General features: G+C 35.0%; 1 pseudogene; it reads right to left on the minus strand.

The window, feature by feature from the left end:
• Positions 1-253: 253 nt before the first annotated feature.
• On the minus strand, positions 254-372 carry LOC120592104 (uncharacterized; annotated as a pseudogene).
• Positions 373-12,044: the final 11,672 nt, after the last annotated feature.

The raw sequence follows: 12,044 nt of genomic DNA on the forward strand, positions 1-12,044 counted from the left end.
ATTGGATCTAATTCTTTCACAATCCATGTCCTCACTTTAACAGCAGATACCCTTTGAGGCTGAGAGTTCAACTTGCATTAGAATTCAGGCAGTCATAACATAAGGTTTTGCATTTATTTTCAGAAATTTCAGCCCTGCAGCTACAAGAGATAACGGTCTCTTCTTCAAGGCACATAGAGAAGCTCTTAGGCCATTTATGCAGATCTTTTTTAAAATTTAATTTTTTTTTAATTTTTACTTTTTTATTTTTTAAAGCCTACAGCACCTGGTATTCCTAGGTAGTCTCCCATCCAAGTATTAACCAGCCCCGACCCTGCTTAGCTTCAGAGATCAGATGAGATCAGGCATGTTCAGGGTGGCATGGCCATAGATTCACTTATGTGGATCTTGAGCTGTGAATTTGAATGTCTGAGTTCATCTTTTTCTTTCACTGTTCTGTCCAATGATATTAGAAGCAAGCAACCAACATTATTATATTTGTTAGTTTTCTAAAAATGGTGAAAAGTATCACATATAGAATTATCTAGCTCCTTGCTCATTAACATCTTTAAATCTAATTATATTAGAGAGCCAATTCCCCAAACCCCAGAACCAATTCAGAACACTCGTCCATAAAATTCTGTTCCTCTAGGAATTGACTCGCATATGATTATGAAGGTTTGAGAGGTCCCATGATCTGCTGCCTCCAAGCTGGAAACCTAGGAAAGTCAGTGGCGTAATTCACTCTAAATCTGAAGCCCTGAGAACCAAGGGAGCCAATGGTTAAATCCCAGTCTGAGGGCAGGATAAGGTGAGAGATGAGTTGTCCCAGCTCAAGTAGTGAAATGGGGGTGGGGAGGTAATTTTCTCCTTCCTCTGCCTTTTGTTCTTTTTAGGTCCTCAATTGATTGGATGATGCCTATCCACAATGGGGAAGGCAATCTACTTTACTGACCAATTAAAATGTTAATCTTATCCAGAAACACCCTCACAGACAAACCCAGAAATAGTGTTTAATCTGTACATCCATGGTTAGTCAAGTTGACAGGTAAAATTAACCATCGCGATATTCATAATAGATATTATCTATAGTTTTCTCTTTTTTTTGATCTGTTTGCTTTTGATACCAGGGCAATACCTCATAGAATGAGTTACAAAGTTTTATTTCCTTTTCTATTTTTTGGAAGAGTTTGTGAAAAATTGCCATTAATTCTTTAAATGTTTGCTAGAATTTACCAGCTAAGCAAACTGGGCCTGAGCTTTATTTGTTGGAAGGTTTTTTGTACTTTTTGTTCTGTGAGCTCAGCAGTAATGTCTTGTCTTTCATTCCTGATTTTAGTAATTTGAGTCTTCTTTCACTTTTTTTCTTGGTTAGCCTATCTAGTTTTGTCTTGTTGATTGTTTTATATTATCAACTTTTGCTTTCATTGATGTTTTTTCTATCATTTTTTATTCTCTATTTCACTAATTTTTTAATTTAATTTTCATTATTCTCTTCCTTTGTATATTTTGTATTTCATTTGCTCTTCTTTTTCAAGTGTATTATGGTAGAAACTTAAGTTGTTAATTTTTGCTTTTTTTAAATATAGGCATTTAAAACTTCAAATTTCCCTCTAAGCATTGATTTAGATGCATCTCATAAGTTTTGTTATGTTTTGTCTTCATTGTAATTCCTCTAAAATTATTTTTAAATTCATCTTTTATTTCTTCTTCTTTGGTTATTTAAGAGGGTGCTGTTTAATTTCCACATATTTGTAAGTTTACCAATTTTCTTTGTTACCGACTTCTAATTTCATTTCGTTGTGGTCAGAAAACATAATTTGTATTATTTTTACCCTTTTAAAATGATTGAGGTCTGTTTTATGTTCTAAAATATGATCTGTCATAGAGAATATTCTATGTGCACTTGAGAAGAATGTATACTCTACTCTTGTTGGGTGGAACGTCTGTCGACATCTGTGGGGTCTAGTTGTCTTACAGTATTAAGTCTTCTATTTCCTTGATGTTTTCCCCAGTTGTTTCATCCATTATTGAAAATAGGGTATTGAAATTCTCAACTATTATCATTGAATTGTCTATTTATACTTTTATTTCTGTCAGGTTTTCTTCATATATTTTGGTAGTCTGCTGTTAAATACACATATGTTTATAATTGTTATATCTTCTCCTGATGTATTAAAACTTCTATCATAAATATCTACCTTTATCTCTAATATATATATTTATTGTTTTTAATTTTATTTCTTCTGATATGAGTAGAGGCACTCCAGCTTTCTTGTGTTGCTGTTTGCATGTATATTTTTCCATCGATTTAATTTTAATCTATTTATATCTTTGAATCAAAACTGTTTCACCTATAGACTTCATGCAGTTGGATATTTTTTAAAATCTAGTTTGACGTTGCCTTTTCATTGGATTGTTTAATCCATTCATATTAATGATATTGTTAATATATTGGATTTACATTTGTCATTTAACTTTTTCCCTCAGATTTATTGAGATATGATTGACATATAATAAGTTTGAGGTGTATAATGTGATGATTTGATACAAATATATATTGTGAAATTATTATCACACAAGGTTAGTTAATGCATCCTTTACCTCACATAATTATTTTTTGTTGTTATGGTAAGAACATTTAAGATGTACTCTCTTAGCAACTTTCAAGTGTACAATACAGTATCGTAATGTTGTACATTAGCGTTGAGAATTTAGCTAAACTGCTCCACAATACTGCTACCTTGACGTTCATTTTGTATGGCCAAGTGGTCTTCAGGTTCCTTGAACTGACACTAGCTCCTCCCAGGAGCACATGCCTTGGATAACAACCTGCAGAGTCACAACTAAATATAAGTTCCTAATATGACTCTCCCAAAGCTTTTATGATAAATAGTCTTCACTGTCTTCTGTCTTCTAGGACCTTTCTCTTGTGCTCCCCTAAGACAAAACCCTTGCAAAGCTAACCAAACACCTTCTCTTTTTGGTTTGAATTGACTTATTCAGCTTCAGTCTAGGAACCCCAAAGTACTCCAACCTTTGATCCTAAGAAAGTCATGTCCCAGGTCCTGCTGATTTTCTCTCTGTCTCTCTCTTTCTGACTGTACCCTGCCTTGATCTTCCCATATGGCCCCTTGAAGCATATGGTGTACTCCCTCCAGGACTTGAGTGTAATAAACTTCTTTATTTCAACTCCCTTGTAGTGTTCTGTTGAATGGAGGCTCACCATCCAAAACCCTGGGTCTTTACTTAATAAATGATTACTTAACAACATAACAACAATTAGATTCCCAGAACTTATTTTTCTTACAACTAGAAGTTTTTACCCTTTGACCAACATCTCCCCATTTCCCCCACTCCCTTGCCCCTGGTAACCACCATTCTCCTGTTTTAATGAGTTTGGCTTTTTTAGATTCCACATATTAGTGAGATCATATAGTATTTGTCTTTCTCTATCTGACTTACTTCCCTTAGTAAAATGCCAAGTTTCATCCACGTTGTTGCAAATAGCAGGATTTCATTTTTTATATCTGAATAATATCCCATTGCGTAACATATGTGTGCATATATATACATATATATCAATCACATTTTCTTTATCCATTCATCCATCAGGGGACAGTTAGGTTATTTGCATGTCTTGGCAATTGTGAATACTGCTATGAGCATGGAGGTGCAGATATTTGTATGAGACAGTGATTTCCTTCAGACATATACCCAGAAATGGAATTGCTGGGTTGTATGGTAGTTCTATTTTTAATTTTTTGAGGAATCTCCATATTGTCTTCCATAGTGACTGTACCAATTTATATTTTCACCAATAATTGTCACTTCACTTTTTGTTTTCTATATATGTATTGCACTTTTTGTTCCTCTATCCCTCTTTTACTTCTTTCTTTTGCATTAAGTGAATCTTTTCTAATGCAGCATTTAAATTTCTTTACGGATTTTTTTTAACCATATTTTTTAGTTGTTTTTTTAGTGGTAGTTCTGAAGCTTCCTATGTACATTGTAACTCGTAAGAATTAGCTTAAGATTTATACTAACTTAATTCTGCAGAAATATAGGAATGTTGCTCCTATATAACTCTACTCCCCCACCCCCCGGCACCACCTTCTGTGGTGTATTAAACATATTACATCTATAAATGATCTATAAATGTTTCAATACGAACAATATATTATTATAATCATTACATAATTTAATATTTTAACAAAGGTACGAGAAGAAAGAAGAGCTAGTAATAATTATAGATTTTGTTATATTAACCTGATTGTCACTTCTTGTTCTCTGCATTTGTTCCTATGGATCTGAGTTATCATATGGTATTATGTGTTTAGCCCAATAAACTTTGTTCTCACTCACCTTCTTGTTGCTATTATTGGCAAATATGTTATGTTATAGGTCAAATAATAACACTGTATACACGTTGTTTTATACAATTAAAAATTTAAGAAAATAATGTATTTTTACTGCCTTTTATAATCACACAGTATTTTTATTATTGCTCTTTGTTTGGTGTGTGGATTTGAATTACTGTCTGGATTCAGTTTCTTTCAGCCTGAATAACTTCCTTTAATATTTTTTGCAATGTGGGTCAGAAGCAACGAATTCTCTCATTTTTTTGTTTATCTAGCCATGTCTTTGTTTCACTATCATTTTAAAAGATTGCTTTCTTTTATATAGGATTCTCGTTTGATTTTTTTTTTCTTTTTTGAGCACATTGAATATGTTATCCCACTGCCTTCTGGCCTCCATTGTTTCTGATGAGAAATTAGCTTTTATTTTTCCTTTGTAAGGTAGAAATCTATTTACTTCTACAGCTTTCAAGATTTTCTCTTTGTCATTTTCCTCTTTCTCTATGTCATTGACTTTTGGATTTTTTACTGTAATATGACTATTTGTGCATTTATTTGCATTTTTCCTATTTGCAGTTCACTGAGGTTCCTTCATGTTTAATTTTTTCAATAAATTTGGGAAGTTTGCAGCCATCATTTCTTCTTATTTTTTTCTGCTCTTTTTTTCTCACTCTTCTTTCCTTATATTCCCATTACACATATATTGATACTCTTAATATTGTCCCATATTTCTCTGAGGCTTTCTTCATTTTTCTTTCTGTTCTTCAGAGTTCATAATTTCTATCCATTTTTCGAGTTTGTTAATTATTTAAATTGAGGTGTAATTGACATATAACATTATATTAGTTTCATGTGTATAATGTAATGAATCAGTATTTGTGTATATTTTGATCACTACAATAAGTCTAGTTAACATCCATCACGATACATAGTTACACATTTTTTCTTGTGATAATTTCTATTTATATATAGCCTCTATCTGATGTAACATTGATGTCATACTTTTTTTCTTTTTACTTTAAGCATAGTTTCCTTTAGTTCTTTGAACATATTTACAATGGCTACTTTGAAGATTTTGTCTATTAAATCTAACATCTAGTCATTTTCACAAGCAGTTTCTGTTGCCCCCTTTTTTTAAATGTATGGTTCATACTTCCCTATTTCTTTGCATGTCTCATAATTTTGTTTGAAACTAGATTTTTTTAGGTAATATATTTAGCAGCTTTGGGGACTGGCCCCCACTTCCAGGTCTTGTCTCTTTTCTTGACTACTCTCAACTTTTAGGTTTTACTAATTGCCCGCAGTTTGCTCTGTTGTTCTCAACAAATGCAATGGGACATAAATTGCTTCACAGTCTGATTCAGTCAAATTTGGGCTCCTTTGAAGAGATATTTCCTTAGTTCAGGGTTTGAGATTTGCTTTGATCTGAGAACCCTTTTCAGTTTTTTTTTTTCTCCCTTCATTTCTTTACAACAAACTAAGCCTTGGGTTTAGTCTATAATTTCAATAAATCTTGCAAATAAGTTCTTCTGAGGGAAGACTCAGAGCTCTCTCTTCTAAGCCCTGATTCTCTTCTAGGGTAAAATCTCTGAGCTACAGCTCTGGTACTTGACCAGGAAAATGGCATTCTTCTCTCTGACATTTCTGCTTTTGAAGATGAGTGCTCGGTGTAGGAGGTGGGCAGTAAGCCTAGGTCTCTTTGCCTTATTTATCAGCATATTTCTCCTGTGCCTCAACCTGGTGCAAGGGTTATCAAGGCCCCCGTATTCTCAGTGCCACTGTTAGGTAGCTAGTCAGACATGAGCAACAAGTGGGGAACAAAGGAATAGAGGCCCAACCTAGAGACCGCCCAAAGAACACCCCAATGGTAGTAGAATTCTGGGTACGCATATGCGCACTAGGCAAAGTTATTGCCTAGAGTCAATCAGGTGTCAATTAAGTTGACCTCATTTGCCAATCACCTAGGAATGCCTTTGGAACCACTCATCACGGCCCAAATATAAGGCAGACATTCCCACTTCTGGGTCCTTTTGGCCCTTCTGGGCTCTCCTCCCTTTTTGGTGGTCTTTTGTGGCCTTTTTGACCTTTTGTAGCTATTCAGCCCCTTTGTGTTGGTTACAGCACTGGGACAATGTGTCTCCTTGAGGCATAATTTGTCTTTCCCCACAGGCTTCCTTGAGGCATTGTCTTTCTAAAATATACTTTTAATAAAACTATTAAATCTCAATGATCTGAGATTCTTCACCTGTCATTTGAGGAAGAGCCAAGGAAAAATGCTAACTACAACATTGAACTCCAATCAGCCCTAATGCTGATAGGACAAGATCTAGCCTTGTCCTATGAGTGGGGGCTGTGCAAAAAAGGAATCCCCTTCACTGCATTGGATCAGAACTTAGCCTCAGTAACAAGTAGTTGGGGTAAGTATGAAAAACACTTATGTCTTGTCCCACCTACAAAGATAGCCCTTTGACTGAGAACTAGGGGGAGAAGGAACCTATATTCTTGGCTGTTCTACTCTGCTGTGAAATTTCCATCTTGATAAGCTTGTGGGAGAAGAGGGAAGTGAGTCTTGGTTCAAATACCATAGACTTATACTGTTCTTAAAGTTTTAGTAAATTTTCTTGAATACATGTTTTCTTTTTTTCATTTGTTTTATGCCATTAAGACCATTATTGGAGACTTTAAATGGTTACTTATATTTTATAATTTTCACTAGTTTTACTGGGGAGCTGGTCAAAGCTCTTCATGCTCTCATGTCAGAAGTGGAACCTATCCATTCATGTATAATATTATTATTGATGCACTTAGAAGTGATGTCAGAAACATGGCGGAGTGAGAGATGTCCCCAGATCTCTCTCTGTGAAACAATAATAAGTTGAACATCTAAAACTCAATAAAAAACACCCAACCTGCACACAAGCACATCTGAGAAAGGTATGTGGGCATAAGAGCTACCAAGGTCAGAACTCTTGGAGTCAGGTGGTAGCCTGGGAGAAACAAAAAGGCTGTCTCTCACAGCTGGAGCTCCCAGCAGGAGGACAGGGAGGAGAGAAGGTGCAGTGGGTTTCCTGAACAGCCCTGCCTGAGAGAGCTGTGAGCTCCATGCAGCAGCAGTGCCCAGGGATCAGGGCAGAAAGCAGAAAAGTGGGGACAGCAGAGAAGCAACAGTCGATTATTATCAGCTGTGGTTGCAAAATGCGAGGCTGAGCCGCAGTCCCCATCCCCAACCCAGAGAGCCCCTTCCCCCATATCCTCTAAGACCAAACACTGCAGAGCCCCAGGGGAATCTGAGCAAATGCTATGGAAACTTCCTAACACAGACAGGGACTGACACTGAGGGTAGCGATGGTGATTGAATATTCATGAGAAAAAGAAAAGGCATTATTAAAACTTCATATAAAGCAGGGATCCAAGAGGCTCAGATGCCACCTTCTGGAAACCAAAGAACAACACCATCTTAGCAACAGGCTAAAGACGAATCTTTATATAATAAATCTTCTCTATGAAAAAAAAAAAAAAGCAGAACACAATTGCATTAATGCCCATGTGGAGACATACTCTATTAAACACCATGAACAACCAAGGTGACAAGGCAGCTCAGAAAAAGAAAAATCAACAAAAAATGTGATTAAAGACATTGAAATATGCGACTTAAATGGCAGAGAATTCAGGATGGTACTTCTGAAAAACTTCAGTGAGATCCCAAATAATTCACATCAACAATTTCAAGAATTGATGAAAAAAATTGATCAGTAGAATGAGTTTTTCACCAAGGAGATTGAAATCCTCAAAAAGAACCAAATAGAATTTCTGGAGACGAAGAACACATTGCAAGAGATGAAAAATGAAACAGCAAGCTTGGGAAATAGAGTTGACCAAATGGAGGAAAGGATCAGTGATAGCGAAGACAGAAATCTAGAAGAGAGAAACCAAAGAATGAAAAATAATGAAAAAGAAATACAAGAATTAGCTGATACCATAAGGAAAGGAAACAAGAATAATGAGCATTCTCGAAGGGGAGAAAAGGGATCAGGGATTAGAAAGCATTTCCTGATAAAAAGTTGATGAGAATTTTCCAAATCTAAGGAACAAGCTGGAGCTAGGAATTCGAGAACTCAACAGAACATCCAATTATCTCAACCCAAACAGGCCTTCTCCAAGACATATTATATTAAAATTATCAAAAATCAATGATAAAGAAAGAATTTTTAGGGAAACCAAGGAAAAGAACATGGTAATTTATAAAAGAAAATCGATTAGATTATCTTTGGACTTCTCAGCACAAACCTTACAAGTCAGAAAAGAGTGGAATCAAATAGTCAAAATATTAAATGAAAGGGACTACCAGCCAAGAATAATATATCCAGCAAAGCTATCCTTTAGTTATGAAGGAAAAATACAGACCTTTCCAGACATAGAAAAATTGAGTGAATTCTCCACTAGGAGGCCTACATTAAAGGAAATAATGAAATAGGTCAGCTCACCTTAAAAAAATGACAAAAAACACATAACTATGAGTAAGGTGACTAGCAGGTAGATAGAAGTAGAGGAGTGCAACTTTATTAAGAATGGGGCATTATAAGCTTAAACAATAAGAAGAGATTTGCTATTGCAAGGTAGTAATGAACGTTAAGCATACATAGGGACAAACTGAGATAACAATGACTGAAAAGGAGAGAATTCAAAGATCCAAATTCGCAAAGGAGAATGGAGATAAGGCACATGCAGAAGAAAATGACTACTATATATAACTATCCTCTACATACTCATATTGGTAACCACATGCCAAAGATTCAGAATTGAAGTATTTAACATAAAACAATAAGGTCCAGAGGGAAACTCCACAAAACTCAAACAAAATTAAAAAGATCAGAAACAGAAGGACAAGGAAGCGATGGAAACACTGAGCTATCAGAAAGCAAAAGATAAAATGGCTATAGGAAAACTTCATATTTCAATAATCACCATAAATGTAAATTGACTGAACTCACCAATAAAAAGGCACAGAGTTGCAGATTGGATCAAAAAACAAAACCCAACCATATGCTGCCTCCAGAAGACACATCTCAGTTCTGAAGACAAATAGAGGCTCAAAGTGAAAGGGTGGGAAATGATATTTCAAGCAAATGGTATTCAGAGAAAAGTGGGAATAGTGGTATTAATATCAGATGAAATAGACTTCAAAATAAAAAAGGTAAAGAAAGATACCGAGGGACACTTCATTAGTGACAAAGTGAATCATACACCAAGAAGATATAACACTTATTAATATCTATGCTCCCCATCAGGGAGCCCTGAAATATATAAAGCAATTACTAACAGAACTAAAGGGAGAAACAGACCAAAACACTATCATCACAGGGGACCTAAATACCCCACTGTCGGATATGGACAGATCATTCAAACAGAAAATCAATAAGGAAATAACAACCTTAAATGACACATTAGACCAACTGGACATAATTGATATTTACAGATCCTTTCATCCCCAAACAGCTGCTTATACATTCTTCTCTAGTGCACATAGAACATTCTCAAGGACTGACTGCATACTTGGACACAGAGATAGCCTCAACAAATATAAGAGGTTTGAAATCATATCAACCATATTCTGTGATCCTAATGCTTTGAAGCTGTAGATCAACTGTATAAAGAAAGCGGGAAGTACAAGAAATAATGTGGAGATTAAACAACATGATACTGAAGAATAACTGGGTCAGAGAAGAAATAAAAAGACAGATCAGAAGTATATAGAAACAAATGATAACGATAGTACAACATATCAAAACTTTTGGGACAAGGCAAACGTGATAATAACAGGAAAGTTCATATCAATACAGGCCTATCTCAAAAAACAAGAATGAGCCCAAATAAACAATATAATGCTTTATCTTAAAAAAACTTGAAAAGGAAGAACAACTGAAGCCTAAAATCAGCAGAAGGAAATAAATCATCAAAATTAGAGCAGAGTTAACAAACAATCCAATCAAAAAATGGGCAGAGGACCTTAACAGACACTTCTCCCAAGAAGATATACAAATGGCCGACAAACATATGAAAAGATGCTCATCATTGCTAGCTATTAGGGGAATGCAAATCAATACCACAATGAGATAGATACCATCTCACACCTGTTATAATAGCTGTTATCAACAGGACTAATAACAAGTGTTGGAGAGGATGCGGAAAAAAAGGAACTCTCATACAATGCTGGTGGGACTGCAAACTGGTACAGAAAACAGTATGGAGGTTCCTCAAAAAACTAAGAATTGATCTACCATATGATCCAGCAATCCCTTTACTGGGTATTTACTCCAAAGACTTCAAAGCCCATATCCAAAAAAAAAAAATTTGCACACTGACGTTCATGGCAGCAATATTCATGGTGGCCAGGATATGGAAGCAACCAAAGTGTCCTATAAGAGACGATTGGATAAAGAAGCTATGGTACATATATTCAATGGAATATCACTCAGCGATAAGAAGAGGTGAAATACTGCCAGCTGCGACAATGTGGATGGACCTTAAGGTAATCATACTAAGTGAAATAAGGCAGACAAAAAAAGTTGAAAACCACATAATATAATTTATATGTGGGATATAAACCTAAAAGCATCAAACAGGACAAACAGAGACTCTTGGACATGGACAATGACAGTGGTTACCAGATGGTGGGGAGGTGGGGGAAATTGGGGAGGTAGTTGGGAGTAAAGGGAGGTGAATAATATAGTGACAGAAAGAAATCAACTAGTAGGTGAACACCCCAATACAACCCTCTTACCTATATATATATATATATATATATATATATATATACACACACACACACACACACACACACACACACACAGCACATAATATCTTACTATTAAATTGTACATCTGAAACTTACTGGATTTTGTTAACCAATGTCACCATAAAAATAAAGAGATTAAATGAAGTAAAGTGTGTTAAGTGTTTAGTACATGGTAATAGCTTAATAAATGTTAAATGTTATGTATATTATACTTGAACAGGTAAAAATAGTCTGTTAGTCTGCTGTTTTGCTAAACTGTTTGTTAATGAATAGTGTAGGGTTTATGTATCTTTTCTTTTCAGTTAATGGTATTTGTTTTATCAAGTATTAAAGCATAAAGACCAAAGAAACACCTATCATATCACAATTACCTTGTGTGGTTATTTCTTTCTGAAGGGTAAAATAATAGCCAAATTGAGAACTAACCAACTTACTTTAAGTTTATGACTATTTTATGCTATTCTAGGTCCACTGAGGTCAATGGCTGAACTCTGAGTGAGGAAACCAAATTCCTAAGAATCCAACACTAAACTTAAAATGTGAACCTTCAAATTCGAATACTTCAATGTAAATAGTACATGCAGCTTAAACAGCCTTTCAGGTCTCATCAGGTTCAGCTTCTATTAACTACTTCTTTTGGTTAAGGGTTTAGGTTAGAACAGAAAATTATTAAGTAAAGAAGACCCAGTTTACTATGTGTGTCAATTACTCTACAAATCATTTAATCACTTAACATTTCAATAAACAAAAAATAATGCAAGTTGGTACTATATTGAGTTTGGGATTATATACTAAGGAATGTTGCTCCAAACATGTAGAAAACTACCTTGCATATAGATATGCAACAATACATAAACATCCACAGTTAATGTAAAATAGTCTGGCTTGTTTGAAGACACAATTGAAAATTA

The sequence above is a fragment of the Pteropus medius genome, unplaced genomic scaffold (assembly GCF_902729225.1).
Source record: "Pteropus medius unplaced genomic scaffold, Ma_sr-lr_union100, whole genome shotgun sequence".
Classification (NCBI taxonomy): Eukaryota; Metazoa; Chordata; class Mammalia; order Chiroptera; family Pteropodidae; genus Pteropus; species Pteropus medius.